Here is a 12,563-nt window from a genome sequence, read left to right as displayed (position 1 = left end):
TTCTTTCTCTGAGGCTGTTTTTCAGTATTGTTTCGTGGGGGACTGAGGTTATTGCACTTGCTCTCTGAACCAGGGCCTAGCCTGGCATCAGGAGTGTTTGGAGGGCCTGTGTTAGTCTACACAAGGCCGACCTGCTGCGGAACCAGGATGACATTGAGCCGAAGGAACAGCCCAGGCTTCTTGGGTGACAGGCTTCCAGACCTCGGGGACAGTGAGCTAACTCAGGCCAGAGGCCCATGTCAACTTAGTCTTAAAAAAGCGCATCTCTCCTGTCCGTCTCAGATTCAGGACACAGGAAAGGCCAGAATTTAAAATTCCTCTGAAGAAATTTGGTTTAGGGGGAAAAGAAGCGAATCACAGCACCCTAGCAGACTCTTTGGGTGTTGGGGGCAGTAGGTACCTGGCTAATCAGGCCTTTCTGTTCAAATGGAAGCCCTGTTCTTGGGATCACAGCTGGTGTAGCCCCAGCAGCAGCTCAGCTTTACAAGAACTGGCAGCTACTCTCTGGTTGAAACCTTATCCTCTCTGCCCCTCTCCGTCACCTCAGGCACATTCACTGGGTCAGTAGGGTCCTTGCTTCACAGATGTTCCCTTAAAGGCTGGGCTTAACTCACTAATGGTTTGGCTTCGGTGTCCAGCAGGCCACAGTGGCTCTCCAGGTATGTAGATACGAGAGCAGACGTAGTCTCCTCAGTGGACAGAACTGAGGCCGTTCTCATAGCTCTGGCCAACACTCACTTTGATCTTTTGGCCCTTGAATTGCCGCCAGTGGTCTAGCTGTCTGGTCTGTCACTTTGAAGAGTGCTGACTGACAGATTAAAGACGTTATTCTTTGGGGCTGCAGACTGTAAAAACAAATTGTGGCTGCCTATCAGACTGTCTAGGTCAGTTGCATAGACGCCCATCTTTGATGGAAACAAACAGAATTAAGCTATGAAGCCTGCCTCTCCCTGATCACTGACTACCACCTGCAGTAGTCATCACAATGGAAATTCCAGTGTATCCCCCATCATGGACTGGCAGAAGTGGAGGATTTTACGCTCCTGATGTAGAAGCCAGCAGGTAACTTGGAGGTGGCAAACCTTATGCCTAGTCCACTGAGGGAGCCTTGTACCTCCTGCCAAAAGTTGGCCCCTTGGTTTTGTGTTAAAAGAGGACACATTATTTGGGGCATTGATCTCCTTACTCCTGGAAAACTATATCTGTCCTTTGACCCCTTCTCAGGGCTACCAGTGATGTCTCACCACTGCTGACACGTTTTCAGAACGTGTTACCAGCTAATTCTGGACACATTGACTTGGCCCTTGAAATGAAACGAAACTAAGCTCTCATCATGTTTTTGATTGTCTGGCCCATTTGCCACCTAACAGTGGTCCAGCTTTTGTAACAAAGTCTATACAACAATGACTTACAGTCAAGGTAATCAAGGGACCTGCCAAACTCCATCATTTCCTGTTCTGCTCACCTGAGTTGGGTTGTTTGGTTACTGTATTAATTTCCCATTACTGCTGTAACTAATTACTGCAAATTAGTGGCTTAAAACAACACAAATTTAACAGTTCTGGAGGCTAGAAGTCCAAAATGAGTCTCATTGGGCTAAAATCAAGGTATTGGCAGAATGGATTCCTTCTGAAGGCTCTCGGGGAGAATCCGTTTCCTAGTCTTTTCCAGCATTCCTTGGCTTATGGCCTCTTCGTCCATCTTCAAAGCCAGCAGTGCCCCGCTGAGTCTTTCTTACCAGGCTGTATCTCTGTTACTGTCTAGTACCTCCATCTTTCGCTTATAAGGATCCTTGTGATTAAATTGTACCCACCTGGATAATCCAGAGTAATCTCCCTATTTAAAGGTTCATAATTTAGTCACGTATGAAGAGTCACTTTTGCCATGTACGTTCCAGAGAATAGGAAGTGGACATAGTTGGAGGCCACTATTCTGTCTACCCCAGTTACCGAACTCTGCTGTTTCTAAATAGGGATCATCTCCATTTGCCTGATTCCTGGATAATGTTCAAGAAAAAGTGGTAGGGAGATATGTGAGGTTATACAGACTATTTTAAAAATTTAGGTATCCACCTTGACCATTCCTGGGCATGGTGCTTCCTTGTTTCACCCTCGAGCAACAACGGGCAAGCCTGAGTGTTATCCCTTGCAGGTGGCTATCCAGAAGGAATCATAAGGGATGAAAATAAAATTTAATTCTGGTTCGTTCAGCTGAATTTTCTTGTTGCAGTGACACAGTCTTGAATCATGAGAATAATAATCACTTGGCTGGGTACACTGCTTTCTGATTTCCCTTTCACTGGCCCACATAGGGCAAAGTGGGAGATACAGTGAGTCTCTGAAATTTTTGGAAAAATGCCTTTGTCCCAATCCACACCTTCATGTGAAAAGTCTGGGCATGAATTTGGGTTAATTGTTGAAAAGATAAAGTTGTAACTTCTGAATACACTGATTGTGTAGCAGTGAGAGAGAGCAACAACATTGGTGATTTGGAGCAGGGTGACCCTTAGACCCTGGGAGGTACAGGGAGTTCATGGGGCAGCCAGTGCTCTTTTTGCCCCCTCATCCAGCACTGATTCAACAGCTGTAGCTGGCAATCTGACCTGCAGGCAAACTTGTCATGCCCACCCATATACTATCAAAACAAAAAACTGACTCCCAGATTCCAGTCCAAGGTGTAAGGAGCTTCAAGTTATCTCTCCCAGCCTCACAACAAGAAAAAAGCTGAAGAAGCTGGAAATCAACAGCTCTTCTCAGATCTAACAGATAATTGACCCCAAAATTGTAGAGACAGAAAAATACAGGGAATCAAAACTTACCGGAGCAGAAGCCACTACTGGAGCCAGTACCAGGATATTAAAACTTACACGTTAATTGGAAAATGGCCAGAGGCTCAGTGTGGACAAGCTTGAAAGTTAAAAACTCCAGGGGTGCCAGTCTTAGAGGGGTCCTCACACTTTTGTTAATTTTACTCCCAGCAACCAAACACCCCCTTGTGCTCCTGGTAGGGGCAGGAGAAAAGTAAAAATTTTGAATATACCCAGAGTATTCTGTTCTCCTTCACAAAAGTCTGCCCTCAAGGGAAACTATTCCACCAGAACCTAACCTACTGGGGTTTTATTGGAGCCTACTTGACAGAGGGGAAGGAGAGAACCCAACTCAGCCTCCTCCAGCCTGCCTGCCACACATGGGAAGGGCAATACCCAACTCCAGTCTTCTCTAGCCTTCCTGTCTCACCTGAGGTGGGGGAGCTTGGAATAGAACAATCTGAGAAGCACTGTAAAGGTCACAGCCCAGGAGTACAGATTAAATAAATACTGAGACCTAATCATAAGCGGATAGACTGCTTCCCCGGCCCCACACATTAACAATACACCAATAGCGACGTTGTATAATAAGAGGGGGTACAGCTGCAAGAACTGCAGAGCTCAGACCTTACTTAAGAAGTAGTCTCTTGGGCTTCCCTGATGGTGCAGTGGTTGAGAGTCCGCCTGCCAATGCAGGGGATGCAGGTTTGTGCCCCGGTCTGGGAAGATCCCACATGCCATGGAGCAGCTGGGCCCGTGAGCCGTGGCCGCCGGGCCTGCGCGTCTGGAGCCTGTGCTCCGCAACGGGAGAGGCCACAACAGTGAGAGGCCCGCGTACCGCAAAAAAAAAAAGAAAAAAAGAAAAAAAAGAAGTAGTCTCTAGGGAAACCCAAGGACAAAAGGGGAGACAAAAACAAATACACCAAAGAGGAAATTTTAGCCTCTATCATCACCTACACCTATAGGAAACAATAAGCAACCTGCCTCCTAGCCAGATAAACATGAAACCTCACACTAAAAGCCTATTTACCTCAATTCCTTTTACCCAATGCATCATGTTCCACTTTCAACCAGAAGTCTACAAGGAAGACTAAAAGACAAAAACACAGATTGAAGAGAGTAAGTGTCAGAATCGGACTCAGACACGGCAGAAATTTTGGAATTATAAGGGGCCTCATGGAAAAAGTGGACAACATGCAATAACAAATGGGTAATATAAACAGAGAAATGGAAATTCTAAGGAAGAATCAAAATGAAGTGCTGGAGATAAACATTAACAGAAATCAAGAATGCCTTTGATGGGCTCATCAACAGACTGTACACATCCAAGGAGAGAATCAGTGAGCCTGAAAAAATATGCCAACAGAAACTTCCAATGCAGAAATGCAAAGAGAAAAAAAGTTTTAAATGAAAGAGAATATCAAAGAACTTTGATGGACTAACATGTAAAGGGAATATCAACAGGAGGAAAAAGAAAAAAAAACAGAAAAAAATATTTGAAATAATAATGGCCGAGAATTTTCCAAAATAATGACACCAAACCACAGGAATCTCAAAGAACACCAAGCAGGATAAGTACCAAAAAAATTACAACTAGACATGTCATATATGCAGAAAACAGAACAATAAAAGAAAATCCTGAGGTGAGTAAGAGGAAAAGAAACAAAAGCCAAAAACACCTCACCTATTGAGAATCAGCATAAGAATTACATCAGGTTTCTCTTCAAAAACCACACAAGGAAGAAGAGAGTGGAGTGAAATATTGAAAGTATTGAAAGAAAAAAAAAAAAACCAAACACTGAACTAGAATTCCATACCCTGCAAGGTTATTCTTCAAAAGTGAAGGAGAAATAAAGACTTTTTCAGACAAACAAAAATTGAGAGAATTTGTTGCCAGTCATCCTGCCTTGCAAGAAATGTTAAAACAAGTTCTTTAGAGAGAAAGGAAAGGGTAAAGGTTAGAAACTCTGATCTACATGAAGAGTTAGAGAAGGAATAAGTGAAGGTAAAACAAAAACCTTTATTTTTCTATTCTTCAAAGAGGTAACAGTTCAAAGTAAGAGCAACAATGTAGTCAGTAATTATAGCTGTAATAAGAGCTAGGAAGAAGGAATTGGGAATATTCTGTTATAAGAGTCTTGTGTTACCATGAAGCAGTACAGTGTTATTTGAAAATGAACTTGGATTAGTTGTAAATGTTCGTTGCAAACTCTAGGGCAACCATTACAAAAAAAATTTTTTTAAGTATAATTGATATGCTAAGAGAGGAGAAAAATGGAATCTTATAAAATGCTCTATTAAAATAAAAAAGGCAGAAAAGAATATGATAAGTAAGGAAAAAATAAGGGCGATGCATAGAAAACAGTAACAAATATGTAACAGTAACAGTAACAAACATTCTACAAATATGGTAGATATTTACCTAACTATATCAATAATCACTTTGTTAATGGTCTAACTACATCAATTAAAAGACAGAGACTGTCCTTGTGAATTAAAAACAAAACAAAACAAACAAAAAACCATGAAGCAGTACAGAAAACCAGAAAAACCCAAGACCTAACTCTGTGTCAACTACAAGAAACCTTTCAATATAAAGACACAGATATATTAATGGTAAATGAATGGAGAAAGTTATACTATGCTAACACTAATCAGAAGGAAGTGAGAGTAGTTACATAAATTTCAGACAAAGCAGACTTCAGAGCAAGGCAAATTATCAGAGATAACGAGAGGCATTACATGGTGCTAAAGGATTCAAACCTCCAAGAAGATATAGCAATCCTTAACGTATATACACTAACAACACAGCATCAACATCTGTGAGGGAAAAACTGATAGAACTGCAAGGACAAATAGATTAATCCAGTATTATATTTGGAGATTTCAACACTGCATATCAGTAATGGGCAGATCCAGGAAGGGCATAGTTGAACTGAACAGCACCATCAATCAACTGGACTTAATAGACATTTACAGACTACATCATCCAATCAGGGCAGAAATCACATTCTTCTCAAGTTTATCTGGAACATTCACCAAGATATGCCACATTCTGGGCAATAAAACAGTCGAACAGATTTAAAAGAAAGTAAATCATACAAAATACGTTCTCAGACCACAATGGAATTAAACTAGAAATTTTCCAACAGATAGTTGGAAAATCTCCAAACACTTGGAGATTAAACAACACAATTCTAAATAACAAGCAAAACAATTTCTAAATAACAAATGGGTCAAAGAAGAACTCTCTCAAGAGAAATTTTTAAATATTTCAAACTAAATGAAAGTGAAAGTACAACTTAAAAGAGGAGATATATATATATATATATATATATATATAGCTGATTCGCTTTGCTGTACAGCAGAAACTAACACAACATTGTAAAGCAACTATACCCCAATTAAATATATATATTTTATATATATATATAAAAGTATGCTATTTCTCAGCTGCTGAACCTGACATAAAAATTAACAACAACAACAAATTTATGAGATGCAGTGAAAGCAGTGCTTAGAAGGAAATTTATAGTATTGAATGAATATATTAGAAAAGAAAAAAGATCCAAAATCATTAAGATACCACCTTAGGCAACTAGAAAATGAAGAGCAAACAATAAATGCTGGAGAGGGTGTGGAGAAAAGGGAACCCTCTTGCACTGTTGGTGGGAATGTAAATTGATACAGCCACTATGGAGAACAGTATGGAGGTTCCTTAAAAAACTAAAAATAGAATTACCATATGACCCAGCAATCCCACTACTGGGCATATACCCAGAGAAAACCATAATTCAAAAAGGGTCATGTACCACAATGTTCACTGCAGCTCTATTTACAATAGCCAGGACATGGAAGAAACCTAAGTGTCCATCGACAGATGAATGGATAAAGAAGATGTGGTACATATATACAATGGAGTATTACTCAGCCATGAAAAGGAACAAAATTGGGTCATTTGTAGAGACCCAATGGTGGATGGACCTAGAGTCTGTCATACAGAGTGAAGTAAGTCAGAAAGAGAAAAACAAATATCGTATATTAACACATATATGTAGAATCTAGAAAAATGATACAGATTAACTTATTTCCAGGGAAGAAATAGGGACGTAGACATAGACAATGGACGTGTGGACACGGGGGAAGGGGAGGGTTGGACAAATTGGGAGATGAGGAATGACATATATACACTACCATGTGTAAATAGATAGCTAGCGGGAACCTGCTGTATAGCACAGGGAGCTCAGTTGGTGACCTAGCTGGGTGGCGTGGGGGGGTGGGAGGCAGGCCCAAGAGGGAGGGGATATATGTGTAAATATAGTTGATTCACTTCGTTGTACAGCAGAAGCTAACACAACATTGTAAAGCAACTATACCCCAATAAAATTTTTTGTTTAATATTTTCATGGGTATATACATATGTAAAATTCAACAAATTGTAGGTTTAACCTAAGTTCAGTATCTGTGTATCACTTAAAGGTCAACACAGCAGTAGAAAAAAAACCTGACTCAAACTGTAAGAGCTTTTAACTTTCTTGACAAAAAAATAATAGCTTTCTAAAACAGAATTAAGCTTATGAATTTATAAGCCAACTTACAATTGGGCGTAAAAATGAACCCATAATTTACATACTAATGAATCTGGTGTTTCATTGGTAAATTCGCAGACTGCTTGGCTTAAGGCCATTGGAAAATATCTAAATGCATTCAGCATGGATGGGAAACGCACACTGTCTGAAAGGAAGCAGTGGCTCTTGCAGATGTGGGCCAAACACACACAAAGGCAGAGCCATCCTGTCACTAACTGGTCATTTCTACATCGGGCAACTGGATGCCGATACCTAGATTAGATTAGACTGGGCCGAGGAAACCATGCCTCAGGTGATTAATATCTGACAGTCTAAGAAATTAAAAAAAAAACTGCAGAATGAAAACTAAGAGTTATTTTGAAGGCTATACAGGGTGAAATTAAAATTCACTCATGTATAAGACTTACAAAGTGAGAGGCTTGACTGAGAAAAAATACTTCTCCTTCTGAGGAAAAGTTTAATGAGAGAGAATCTGGAAGACGGAAAGAAATCAGAGACACCTCGAGGAAGGAGACATTTATCTTTGTCTACTCTTTGTCACTGAGACCAGGGTTCATAGCCAACTCCATGTTTACCCATAGGGTGGTTTCAGCCTGGCTATAATCTCACAAAGAATCATAGGCCATCAACACCAGATGTTGTATGTAGGTCCCACCACCTGGTAAAATCAATGGGCGAGTTTACCTCTGTGCATCCTCCCCACCAAGGAATTATTCATTTGAGAAAACAAGCCAAATACTCTGCTTTTACAGAAGACACTCTGCATGAGTGGTCGTCAGGAAGCTGTGCTACCAGGAAGGCAGGACAGTGGACAAGATGCTGTTGTTCCCCACAGAGCCTGTGACTTTACGGGAGAGGCCAAGCCATGTGCACACAGCAACCGCAACTCAGGCAGTGGGAACAGAGGCCTCGGGGGCACCCAAGACAGCAGAGACTCCTGGATGGTCCTGAGGCTGTGTGACCCCAGAGTGGGGAGGGTAAGAGTTGGCCTCAAGAATGGTCAACTGCACTTGAGGTCAGACATGGCCGTAAGCAAGGTAGGAAATGCCAGACAGGTAGGAAATACCTACTCTAGTGCTCAGAGCTGAGGCAGGAGAGCTCCCACTCTATGAGTAATGCACCCTCGCTCCAAGGAAGAGTTCCAGTTTTAAAGATTATCTAAAAATCGCCTCCTTATTCTGCAGAGATGCTTATTGTATTAGTGCAGTCGTCTGCTCTAGAAGGCCACTCCCATCATAATTAGTGAACACAATATGTTATCTCTGATCAGTTCAATGAAAACACATTTTTCAGAAGCCAATTTCCCAAATACACCAAGCTTCAACATTCACCAACACCACTGACTTACCAAAATCTTACTATTAATAATACATACAGGACTTCCCTGGTGGCGCAGTGGGTGAGAGTCCGCCTGCCGATGCAGGGGACACGGGTTCGTGCCCCGGTCTGGGAAGATCCCACATGCCGTGGAGCGGCTGGGCCCGTGAGCTATGGCCGCTGAGCCTGCGCATCCGGAGCCTGTGATCCACAACGGGAGAGGCCACAACAGTGAGAGGCCCGTGTACCGCAAATAAAATAAAATAAAATAGTAATGCATACATACATTTTGGGACTTCCCTGGTGGTCCAGTGGTTAAGATTACACGCTTCCCAATGCAGGGGGCCTGGGTTGGATCCCTGGTCAGGGAACTAGATCCTGCGTGCCGCAACTAAAGATCCCACATGCCGCAACAAAGATCTCACATGCCACAACGAAGACTCAGTGCAGCCAAGTAAATAAATATTATTTTTAAAAAAGCATACATTTTAAGGTAATTCATATTTGGATGGGATGGTTTTTAACATTATTTGAGGATAGCTAGGAAGTTTTAGTTGAAGAGATTCTGTTTAATTTTAATGGAACCATTAAAAAGATTGTTACCTGTTTACTGTCAGTGTGGTTTAGTATTCTAATGAATATAATATTTACTTACAAGTGTATACTTTGTCATTTGTATCCCAAATCTAATTATAAATTGAGGTGGAAAATGAGATAAAATCACAAAAGTAACCCAAATCAGGAAAAGATTGACCTACCTGTGAAAATAGAATCAGGAAACTCCTGGGAAAATACTGCTGTAACAGAGAGGAAAGTGTCCCCATTCCAGAGAAATTCCTGTGAATGTCCAAGAGTTAAGGAAAACAAGAAACTCTGAGTGACCAGAGACACTGAGGGAGAATCCAGAGACTACAAAATCAGGCAACACAGGATTCAGATAAATTCCAGATACCATGGCAACACAGACTCCTTAATCTTAAAGGGAAGCCACAGGTAAATGGTATTTCACTGAGTTCAATAATTACTGATGTATATTCCACTTCTACTAGTGATTCTTAACTATTCTTTTTATAAAAGCCGTTTTGGGAATGTACACATGCCACTTCCCACCTCGAACCTCCTCTACCCCAGCCCTACCCAGTCTCTGAGAAAAGCCCAGCCATCCTACAAGAAGCACAAAAGCTTTTCTTTAAGTGACAATAGGTGATGAAATATAGGTGAGAAAAATTTAGAAGTAAGTAAATCAATTCCTGTAGGAAAAAATGTACAAATTGTGTCAAATGCCCTCTAGAAATGAAAATCTGCCAATTTGCTATACCATGAATTGAGAGACAATATATTAAAAAAATTTGTAGGTGAGAATAATAATAAATAAAATTTCAATATACATCAGTGAAAATTTTTAATTTGGTGGCGTATGTTCCTACATGTCAATTGCAAGCTGAGGAAGAAAATGGGGCAAAAATCACAAAATAACAGGGAAAACAAAGCCAAGAAGACAAATGACCCATCTGTTAGATCAGGCAGAGGAAGGAAGCTACCCGGGAACGGACTTGGCCTGACACAGGAATTTCCATCATAGGTGGCTAGAAGCACAAAAGACCCTGGAAACTCCCGAGGGGCCAGGGAAGTGGCGGAAGGATTCCTATCTTTAAGAAAGTGGGCAACAGATCCTGCTGGGGCCGGGGGGAGGGGCCATGCAGGCCGACACCCGCCCCAGCCCGAGCCCTGCTGCACAGACCCTCGCGGTGCGGCGTCAGCGCTGGGAAGGGCTGCCGCCCCGAGCCCGGGACAACGGCGGACCCCCGCTGCGGGGCACAGGTGCCAGCCCGAAGCCGCCCCCGGGGCGCCCACACGGCGGACCCTGCAGATCCTCCGCCCTCCGCGCCGCCAGCTCTCCACCCCTTGGGACCCGGGACGGGGACTGAGGCAAAGCGCGGCAGGGGAGCCGCCTCCGCAGCGGGAACCGCCCCAGCCAACCTCAGCACCTAGGCCAACGGCAATTGTCCGCCTCCCGTTGCTGGGCAGGATGCTGTCTCCCGGCAACACAGAGGCGCGGAATTGGCCAACAGACGGACAAGGATTTTAGCCAATGGCGTCTTGCGCCAGTGGGGCGTGGGCGCCCTGGCCAATGGAAAACGTGAGCGGTCAGTTACTAAGCTGAAACCGGTGTCTACGTAGCACGCCTGCGGAGGATGGAACCCAGAAGGCACTAGCTGAGCGTTGATAAAGGGAAAGAAAATATTCTCTGTGAGCCAGATTTAAAAGTTTTGCTTGCCTTCCTAAACCCACTAGGCTTTCAGTGTTGTTCAGCCTCGCTCATGTACTGCTGTCGATCTGGCAGCCGCTCTGCCCCAGGCCACCCCCATCCAGACCCGGGTTTATCCCCGAAAAGCCCCGAGGACCGGGATGCCAAGGGATCACTGCACAGAGAAGGCAGGAGCAGCGACCTCCCAGGAACACTGAAATCAGTGCTTTTATTTATTTCTGCTTTAATTTTACTTTTAATTATGTTCTTGGGAAAGAAGTGCTGCATTCCCACGGGCTGGAATTTAAGTGGGTGGTCGGTAAGCTCAGTGACAGAAACCTGGCTGGCTGTGATGAGATTCCTTGGGCTCACAAGATGGGGACAGGGGTGTCAGAGAGGTGAGCTCTATCAGCCAGTGATGGGTCTGGTTTGAAATAGTGGAAAGATAAAAGGAAGAGTAACTCATCTGAGTATACATTTTGGACAGCTGTGATTTGGGAACTTTTTATATATTCAATAATAAAACAAAATAAACAAGGTTGGGCTTAAAACATTTAAAATTGAATACAAAGATAAGGGCATGGACTTCACTGTGTTTCAAATGAACACTACAGTCACACAGGAGAAATAAAAAGAACCAGGCCAAGTAGATTGAAATATCAATACGATACTTTTGTTATATGTGCTTAGGCCAAAGACAGAAATAACTGCAAAGAATTCTGAAAGCTACTAGTAGGTTGTTTTTTGCAGTAGTATGGTGTAGAATTCTAGAATTATTTTTGTATTATGTAACTGAATACATGATTAAATAACTGAGCAGTGATTAGTATTATTGGGACCCACAGTTTTCCCCACTGGAGAAAGGAGATACAGACACTGAGGAGGGAAGGGGAGAGCAGTTGCAAGAGGTTAGATTAGAATTAGTTATAGCAGGGATTTATAATGGTCACATATACGAGGTTATGTGTGTCTGTTTCCTAGCTCTGTCCATTAAGACAGCCTAGCTCTAATGATACCTCAGTAGCAACGAGCACACCAGCCTCCATATTGAGACTGATGAATCCCATTCGCCCCTGATAGGAACCAGCCTCCCTTGGAGAGGGGTTGGCTGAAGCAGGGAACACACAAGACTGACGTGAGGGCAGGGTCAGCGCGGCACAGCTGCCCGACACGGTGGCCACACCCCTCAGAGATGTTTTTCTGTGGTCTTTGCTCTGCGGTCCTCAACCAGTCACTCCCTCTCCGGGCCCTACTTCCTCCCTAAGAGAACAAAGGATTGTATCCTGGCAGCCTGGGGTCTCTTTTGCCCCCTTTGCTCCCATACCTACCTGTGACCCTGTGGTCTTTCTCCAGCACCAGTCTGAACAGTGGAAGTGGGGTGTAAACAAGCTGTGAAGCCACAAAGCTGAGTCCCCACCCTCGCTCTGAGACGTCTAAATGGCCCTTCTGCTCTCGTTTCACGGGAGCTGCAGCCTGAGGGTCTCAGCACTGCGCTGGGGCTGGGCAAGAAGGGGAAGCTTCTCCAGACTCGGCGCCCGGCTCGCAGACCGGCCGGGTGGGAGAGCTGGCACGGGGTGGGGTCCGCAGCCTCTCACTGCTCCAG

The sequence above is a fragment of the Tursiops truncatus genome, chromosome 13 (genome assembly GCF_011762595.2).
Source record: "Tursiops truncatus isolate mTurTru1 chromosome 13, mTurTru1.mat.Y, whole genome shotgun sequence".
NCBI classification, from domain to species: domain Eukaryota; kingdom Metazoa; phylum Chordata; class Mammalia; order Artiodactyla; family Delphinidae; genus Tursiops; species Tursiops truncatus.
This window is presented reverse-complemented; position numbering follows the sequence as displayed.